This window comes from Chiloscyllium plagiosum, chromosome 5 (assembly GCF_004010195.1).
Source record: "Chiloscyllium plagiosum isolate BGI_BamShark_2017 chromosome 5, ASM401019v2, whole genome shotgun sequence".
Taxonomy (NCBI): Eukaryota; Metazoa; Chordata; class Chondrichthyes; order Orectolobiformes; family Hemiscylliidae; genus Chiloscyllium; species Chiloscyllium plagiosum.
The window spans coordinates 119,898,829-119,907,065 of record NC_057714.1 but is presented as its reverse complement, the minus strand read 5'-3'; the positions used below and the strand labels follow the sequence as shown (position 1 = coordinate 119,907,065).

At 45.4% G+C, this 8,237-nt stretch overlaps 1 protein-coding gene across 2 annotated transcripts in view; it reads left to right on the top strand.

The window, feature by feature from the left end:
* The first annotated feature begins 7,977 nt into the window (after nucleotides 1-7,977).
* fbxl6 (F-box and leucine-rich repeat protein 6) overlaps nucleotides 7,978-8,237 on the top strand; it is a 52,380-nt gene continuing 52,120 nt past the window's right edge. The window contains exon 1 of one of the 2 annotated variants that reach the window (XM_043690915.1): nucleotides 7,978-8,068. The gene's annotated coding sequence lies outside the window, so the exon portion shown is untranslated. Of the gene's footprint in view, nucleotides 8,102-8,237 lie in introns of both variants that reach the window. The other variant, XM_043690916.1, reaches the window with a different exon arrangement.

Genomic DNA, 8,237 nt, shown 5'->3' with positions numbered 1-8,237 from the left:
ACAGTACAGTGGGAGTGTAGGTATAATGGGGAAGACTGTACAGTGGGAGTGCTGTTATAATGGGGAAGACAGTACAGTGGGAGTGCGCTTATAATGAGGAAGACTGTACAGTGGGAGTGTTGTTATAATGTGGAAGACAGTACAGTGCGGGTTTTATTATAATGGGGAAGACAGTACAGTGGGAGTGTTGTTATAATGGGAAGACTGTTCAATGTGAGTGTTGTTATAATGGGGAAGACTGTACAGTGGGAGTGTTGTTATAATGGGGAAGACAGTTCAGTGGGAGTGCTGTTAGAATGGGGAAGACTGTACAGTGGGAGTGTTGTGAAAATGGGGAAGACTGTTCAGTGGGAGTGTTGTTATAATGGGGAAGACAGTTCAGTGGGAGTATTGTTATAATGGGGAAGACTGTACAGTGGGAGTGCTGTTATAATGGGAAGTCAGTTCAGTGGGAGTATTGTTATAATGGGGAAGACTGTACAATGGGAGTGCTGTGAAAATGGGGAAGACTGTTCAGTGGGAGTGTTGTTATAATGGGGAAGACTGAACAATGGGAGTGCTGTGAGAATGGGGAAGACTGTTCAGTGTTGTCTTAATGGGGAAGACAGTTCAGTGGGAGTATTGTCATAATGGGGAAGACTGTACTGTGGAGAAGACTATGATTTTGGGGCCAATAATCTGCAGATGCTGGAACCTAAAGTGGACAGGCAGGAGGCTGGGAGAACAGAGAAAGCCAGGCAGCATCAGGATGTGGAGCAGACAACATTTTGGGGATAACCCTTCTTCAGGATTGGAGGTGGGATAGCTGAAGTTGCAGATAAAGGAGGGGGGGGGGGATTAGTTTGGTGAGAGAGGCAACATGGTGATGTAGTGATCGGTGAACATAGGCAGTTAGTTGATGGAGGATGAATCCAGTTGGTACCGGAAGGAAGGGTCGGTAGGCAGAATGGAATGGAGGAGGTGGGTCTGAAAAGGGAGCCAGGGGATGGGTGGGAAGGTTATCTGAAATTGGAAAACTCAATGTTGAGTCCTCTGGGCTGTAGGCTGCCCAGGCGGAAGGTGTTGTTCCTCCAATTTGCAGTCTGATTCACCCTGGCAACAGAGGAGGCTGAGGATGGACATGTCAGAGAGGGAGTGGGAAAGGGAATTGAAATGGGCGGTGCATGGGAGGTCAGGCCGGCCCTTATGGTACTGGCTGAGATGCTCGGCAAAATGTTCCCTTACTTCATGTTTGGTCTCACCGATGTAGAGAAGACCACATCAGGAGCACCGAATGCAGTAAACTAGATTGGAGGAGATGCAGGTGAACCTCTGGCTCACCTGGTAGGACTGCTTGGGGTCCTGGATGGACGTGAGGGGGGTGGTGTGCCAGCAGGTTTTGCATATTTTAGGATTGTAGGGGAAGGTGCTGGAGGTGCTTGGGGGGTTAGTGGGGAGTGTGGTGTGAACCAAGGAGTGGCGAAAGGAATGGTCCTTGCAGAAGGGGTGGGGGAGGGAAGTAGAGCAATGGAGCGGAGAATGGAGGAGGTGAAGTGGAAAGCTGTCTGGATGATAAAGGGGGGGAAAGAATGTTGTTTAAGATAGGTGGACACCTGGGATGCTTGAATGGAACATCTCCTCGTCAGAGCAGACGCAACAGAGACAGAGGAATTGGAAAAATGGGATGGAGTTTTTGCAGGATAAAGACTGGGAGGAGGTGTAGTCCAGGTAGTTATGGGAGTCTGTGAGTTTATGGTAAATGACAGTCCATAAACTGTTGCCAGAGATGGAAATGGAGAGGAAAAGAGGTGGAAAGTGTCTGAGATTAACTGACAAAAAAAATGCCGATACTGGAATCCAAAGTAGGTCGACAAAAAAAACCACACTACATCCAACCCTCACCCATCACATGCTCCCAGCACACCACATCCAACCCTCAACCATCACATACTCCCAACACACTACATCCAACCCTCACCCATCGCATGCTCCCAGCACACCATATCCAACCCTCAACTATCACATACTCCCAACACACTACATCCAATCTCACCCATTACATGCTCTCGCTCTTCGCTCCCTTCCTTTAACCTCGTCGAAACCCCCTCAAAACCCCACCCGTGAAACTTGCTGCATATTCACCATCCACCCAACCTCAAACTCTTTGAGGCCGAACAGTCTGTCCTGAATAAATGGCTTATGTTCGTGTTCCTCCACCCTCACCTCAATGAGTTCCATGCCTGCCATGATGTGGAGCTCTTCTTCTGCCGCCTCTGTCTCTATGCCTTCTTCTCTGATAAAGACTCCCAACCACTCTCTGAGGACCCCTTCCCTGATTTCCTTCTGCTTCCTCTTGGACAACCCCTCCTGGCCTCTTACCCACCCTAGATCTCTTTATTGTTGACTACTGACGTGATATCAACCGCCTCGATTTCTCGACAACCCCTCACCCACTCCAGCCTCACTGCCTCTGAACGAGCAACTCACCACTCTCTCCACATCAATCGCCGTTTTACTATCAAACCTGTTGACAAAGGCAGGGTGGTGGTCTGGAGGACGAACCTCTACGTTGCAGATATCAATTGCCAACTCTCTGACACTGTGGGAGTGCTATTATATTAGGGACGGCAGTACCTTGGGATTGTTGTTATATTGGTAAGGGCAGTACTGTGGGAGTGCTGTTATATTGGGGAGGGCAGTACCGTGGGGATGTTGTTATATTGGGGAGGACAGTCCTGTGAGAGTGCTGTTATATTGGGAAGGGCAATACTGTGGGAGTGCTATTATATTGGGACGGCAATACCTTGGGACTGCTGTTATTTTGGGGAGGGCAGTCCTGTGGGAGAGGTGTTATATTGGGGAGGGCAGTACAGTGGGAGTGCTGTTATATTGAAGGGGAGCAGTCCTGTAGGAGTGTTGTTATATTGAAGGGGAGCAGTACAGTGCGAGTGCTGTTATATTGAAGAGGGCAGTACAATGGTAGTGCTGTTATATTGGGAAGGGCAGTACCATGGGAGTGCTGTTAAATTGGGGAAGGCAGTACTGTGGTAATGCTGTTATATTGAAAGCGAGCAGTACTGTGGGAGTGCTGTTATATTGGGGAGGGCAGTACTATGGTAGTGCTGTTATATTGAAGGGGAGCAGTACCGTGGTAGTGCTGTTATATTGGGGAGGGCAGTACTGTGGTAGTGCTGTTATATTGAAGGGGAGCAGTACTATGGGAGTGCTGTTACATTGGGGAGGGCAGTATTGTAGTAGTGCTGTTATATTGAAGGGGAGCAGTACCGTGGTAGTGCTGTTATATTGGGGAGAGCAGTACTGATTTTGCTGCTCCTTGGATGCTGCCTGAACTGGTTTCCAGCATCTGCAGTCATTGTTTTTACCTAGTACAGTGGTAGTGCTGTTATATTGAAAGGGAGCAGTACTGTGGGAGTGCTATTATATTGATGGGGAGCAGTACCGTGGGAGTGTTGTTATATTGGTGAGGGCAGTACCATGGGAATGCTGTTATATTGGGGAGGGCAGTACTGTGGGACTGCTGTTATATTGAGGAGGGCAGTACTGTGGGACTGCTGTTATATTTGAGAGGGCAGTCCTATGGGAGTTTATTTTTAGGGATCCTACAACCACACCACAAGAAGGCTCCCACGGGTCTGCTTTTTTTTAACCTATCTTTCAAATTAACCTTTTCACGGATGTGAGTACACACCTCTGGAGTAGGCAGGACTTAAACCTAGGCCTCTCAGTCCAGGGGTAGGGTCATTACCACTGCACCACAAGAAGGTCCCCGTGGGTCTGCTTTATTTTCTCTCTCTATTAACTATCACCAGTAATCAACATTGTGGGGTGCTGTTATTTGGTTTTGTTATTGTCACATGAAAAGTATTGTTTTGCATGTGAACCAGACAAATCATACCTTGCTGAAGTATATCAGGATAATAGAACAGAATGCAGAATATACTGTTACAGCTGCACAGAAGGTGCAGAGAAAGATCAACTCTAATATATGAGAGGTCTGTTCATAAGTTTGATAACAGCGGGAAAGAAGCTGTTCTTAAATCTGTTAGTACGTGTTTTCAAACTTTTATATCTTATGCCTGATGGAAGAGGGTAAAAGGAGTGGGCGGGCTCTTTGATTATGTTGGCTGCTTTCCTGAAGCAATGGGAAATACAGACGGAGTCAATGGTTGAAGGCTGGTTTGTGTGATGCACTGGGCTGTGCTCACAACTCTCTGTAATTTCCTGTGGTCTTCAGCAGAGCAGTTGCCATTTCAAGCTGCAATGGATCTATATAGGATACTTTCTATGTTGCATCTACACAAATTGGTAAGAGTCATTATAGAGACTGCTAAATTTCCTTAGCCTTCTGAGCACGTAGAGGCGTTGGAGTACTTTCTCAACTGTAGTGTTGTTGTGGATGGACCAAAATAGATTGTTGGTGATATTTACTCCAAGGAACTTGATGCTCTTGACCACCTCCACCTCAGCATCATTGATACAGACAGGGGCGAGTTCACCCCACTCTTTCCTGAAATCAACGAGGTGAAAGTGAGGACTACAGATGCTGGAGATTAGAGTCAAGATTAGAATGGTGCTGAAAAAGCACAGCAGGTCAGGCAGCATCCGAGGAGCAGGAAAATTGAAACATCGATTTTCCTGCTCTTTGGATGCTGCCAGACCTGCTTTGCTTTTCCAGCACCACTCTAATCTTGACTCTTTCCTGAAGTCAATGACCAGTTAATTTATTTTACTGACATTGAGGGAGAGATTGTTGTCTTTACACCATGCCACTAAGCTCTTTATCTAGTTTTTTTTCTCTTTTTAAATTTTATTTTACTTATCTCTTGGTGAAGAGCTTGGTCGCAGCTTCAGCGGTGGTGAGTGGACACATCAGTGTGGATTCGAGTGGGCACAGTGGTGCAGACTCGTGGCAGCAGTGTTGAGAGAGTTTGGGTTTGCAGCGGCCTCTGAATCGATGAGGTGGTCCTTGTGCCAACTCATGGCTGCTGCACCAGAGGTGAGTTTAGATTCCTGATGGCATCCATTGCAGATTCATGGAGTTGCTGGCAGAGGCAAGTTTGGGCCCAGTATGAGCTTTTGTATTGGCAAGGTCCAGCAAGGGTGTTGGTGGAGGTGAGATGGTGCCGAAGAGTGACAACCTTTGTTCCTGTGGTGGTGACATAGCGAAGAGAAATTGTACTGGCCACCAGACTGATGGCCCATGGTGGAAACTTAACACAAAGGACTATAAAGTTGGACACTTTCTTTATTTCTTCATTTTTCAGCCTTTATGTTCAATGTCTTAGTTTATTTTTCTGTGTTTTAAGATGGTGTCAGAGAGTGGTGACACTATATTTTCACTATTTTGTAACAAGATACATGTGATAATAAACACATGAAAACACATGAAATCTTTCCTTTGTCTAAGAGTCATAGAGCCACACAGCACAGAAAGAGATCCTTCAGTCCACCTTGTCCATGCCAACCAGATATCCTAAATTAATCCAGTCCCATTTGCCAACATTTGGCCCGTACCCCACTAACTCCTTCCTATTCATACACCCAATTATACCAGCCTTCACCATTTCTTCTAGCATCCTATTCCACCCTCTGCATGAAAAAGTTGCCCCTTAGGTCCCTTTTAAATGGATGTAGGTTTGCTCGCTGAACTGGAAGGTTGATTTCCAGATGTTTTGTTACCCTACTAGGTAACATCTTCAGTGGGTCTCAGGCGAAGCAATGCTAAAATTCCTGCTTTCTATTTATATGTTTGGGTTTCTTTGGGTTGGTAATGTCATTTCCTGTGGTGATGTTATTTCCTGTAGATGGGGTCTAACTTGATGTGTTTGTGGATAGAGTTCCGGTGGGAGCCATGCTTCTAGGAATTCTCATGCGTGTCTTTGTTTGTCTTGTCCTAGGATGGATGTGTTGTCCCAGTCAAAGTGGTGTCCTTCCTCATCCGTATGTGAAGATACTAGTGAGAGAGGGTCATGTCTTTTTGTGGCTAGTTGATGTTCATGTATCCTGGTGGCTAGTTTTCTGCATTTTTGTCCAATGTAGTGTTTGTTACAGTGCTTGCATGGTATTTTGTAAATGACATTAGTTTTGCTCGTTGTCTGTATAAGAGTCTTTCAAGTTCATTAGCTGCTGTTTCCAACCAGAACTCTATCAACAAACACATCAAGTTAGACCCCATCTTCCAACCCCTGAGAAAAGGAACCGGAAGTGACTTCACCACAGGAAATAACATCACCACAGGAAATGACATTACCAACACAAAGAAACTCAAACATATAAATAGAAAGCAGGAATTTTCTGCCTTGCTTTGCCTGAAACCCACTGAAGATGTTACCTAGTAGGGTAACGAAATGTCTGGAAATGAAACTTCCAGCTCAGCGAGCAAACCTACATCCAAAACCTCAACCTGAGCTACTCATCTTCTCAAAATTCGGTAAGTCCCTTTTAAATCTTTCTCCTCCCACTTTAAACCTGTGTTCTCTAGTTGTGGACTCCCCCACCAGGAGAAAAGACCTTGGGTATTCAACCCAACTATACCTCTCAAGATTTTATAAACCTTTATAAGGTCACCCTTCAGCCTCCAATGCTCCAGGAAAAATAGCCTCAGTCTAGTCAGCCTCTCCCTATAGCTCAAACCCTCCAACCCTGGCAACAATCTTGTAAATCTTTCCTGAACCCTTTCAAGTTTCACAACATTCTTCCTGTAGCAAGGAGATCAGAATTGAATGCAGTATTCCAAAAGTGGCCTAACCAATGTCCTGTAATTTGCAAAATTACCTCCCAACTCCAGTATTCAATGCACTGACCAATAAAGACAAGCATACCAAATGCCTTCTTCACTATTCTGTCTACCTGGTTCTCTACTTTTAAGGAACCATGAATCTGCAATGTAATTATACTAATTCCTCTGGCAGCTTATTTCACCCTCAGCAATAAAAAATGTTACCCCTTAGTCCCTTTTAAATCCTTTCCCTCTCACCTTAAAACTATGCGCTCTACTTTTGGACTTCCCAAGTCTGGGAAAATAAGGTTAGGGTTGTTTTCCTTGTGATCAAGAAGGCTGAGGGCTGACATGATTGAGATTATACAAAATTGCAAAGGGTAGAGTTTGAGTAGACAGAGGCAACATGTTTCCCTTGGTAGAGAGTTCAAAAACCAGGGTGCAAAGATTCAAGCAAAATTGCAGAAGAGTTAGAGGAGAGGAAAATCTTTTTTTAATGCAGAGGCTGATGGGCGCCTGGAATTAACTGCTTGACTTGGTGGTGGAGGCAAAGAGAACCTAAATTCTTTTTAAAAGAATCGGGGTGCCTTTGGGTCAGCATGAACAAAATGGATCGAATATCACCCCCTGCTGTGCTATATGATTTCCGTGGTTCCATGCATCTTCACAGCATTGTGCAGTTTTCATTTGAATTTGACACCAACCTTAAGTCCAGTAGTTATCCATGAATGATCATGGCCACCTTTGCCAGTAAGGAGACACCTGTTGGGTCGAATGGCCTGCTCTGTGCTACATAGTATATAAAGTTTCCATGTCCAAAGTGTTTCTTTAATTGTCTATACCTGAAATGCGAGTTTCCTTCTTTAATAACTTAGAACAGTCATTAGATTGATAAAGAATTGTAGATCCTGTGGTGATTCGCAGAAATGCAAAGTAAAAGAAACAAATTAAATCGTGCGATTAAATGAAATTGCTAAAGTTTTTTAAAAACTTCAAAAACTACCTGTTTATGCAAATGAGCAACTACAAAATAAACGTCAGCATTTTGCTTTGTGCCACGCATTTAACGCAAAATAAAAATAAAATATATATTTAAGGTTTTAAAATGAAAAATTCTGCCAGTTTAAAAAAATTCAGTCGCTTCGGTCGTTGTCCCCTCCCCTTTAAATCGTTACCTTTAAGTTTACGGGAGAAGCGCGACGCAGGCGTCGACCCAGCCGCAGGCGTGTGGTGATTGACAGGCACCTTGGACCAATCGACTGCGAGGACTGCGTGGTCCCTCTGAAGGTGCCGCAGAGAAACAGCCAATCGGCGTGAGGCGAGGGCGGGACTTGGTGACGGTGTCTTCCGGTGAGTGCGAGCGGAACAAGATGGCGGCGCTGAGTGAGTGAGGGCCGCGAGTGAGAGGAGGGGGAGAATAGAGTGAAAGCTCCAACCACCTCTACCCTACCTCACTCACTCACTCCATCGTCCTCAACTACACCCTACGCCCCTCATTAGTCCTTTCGCGTCCCCACTC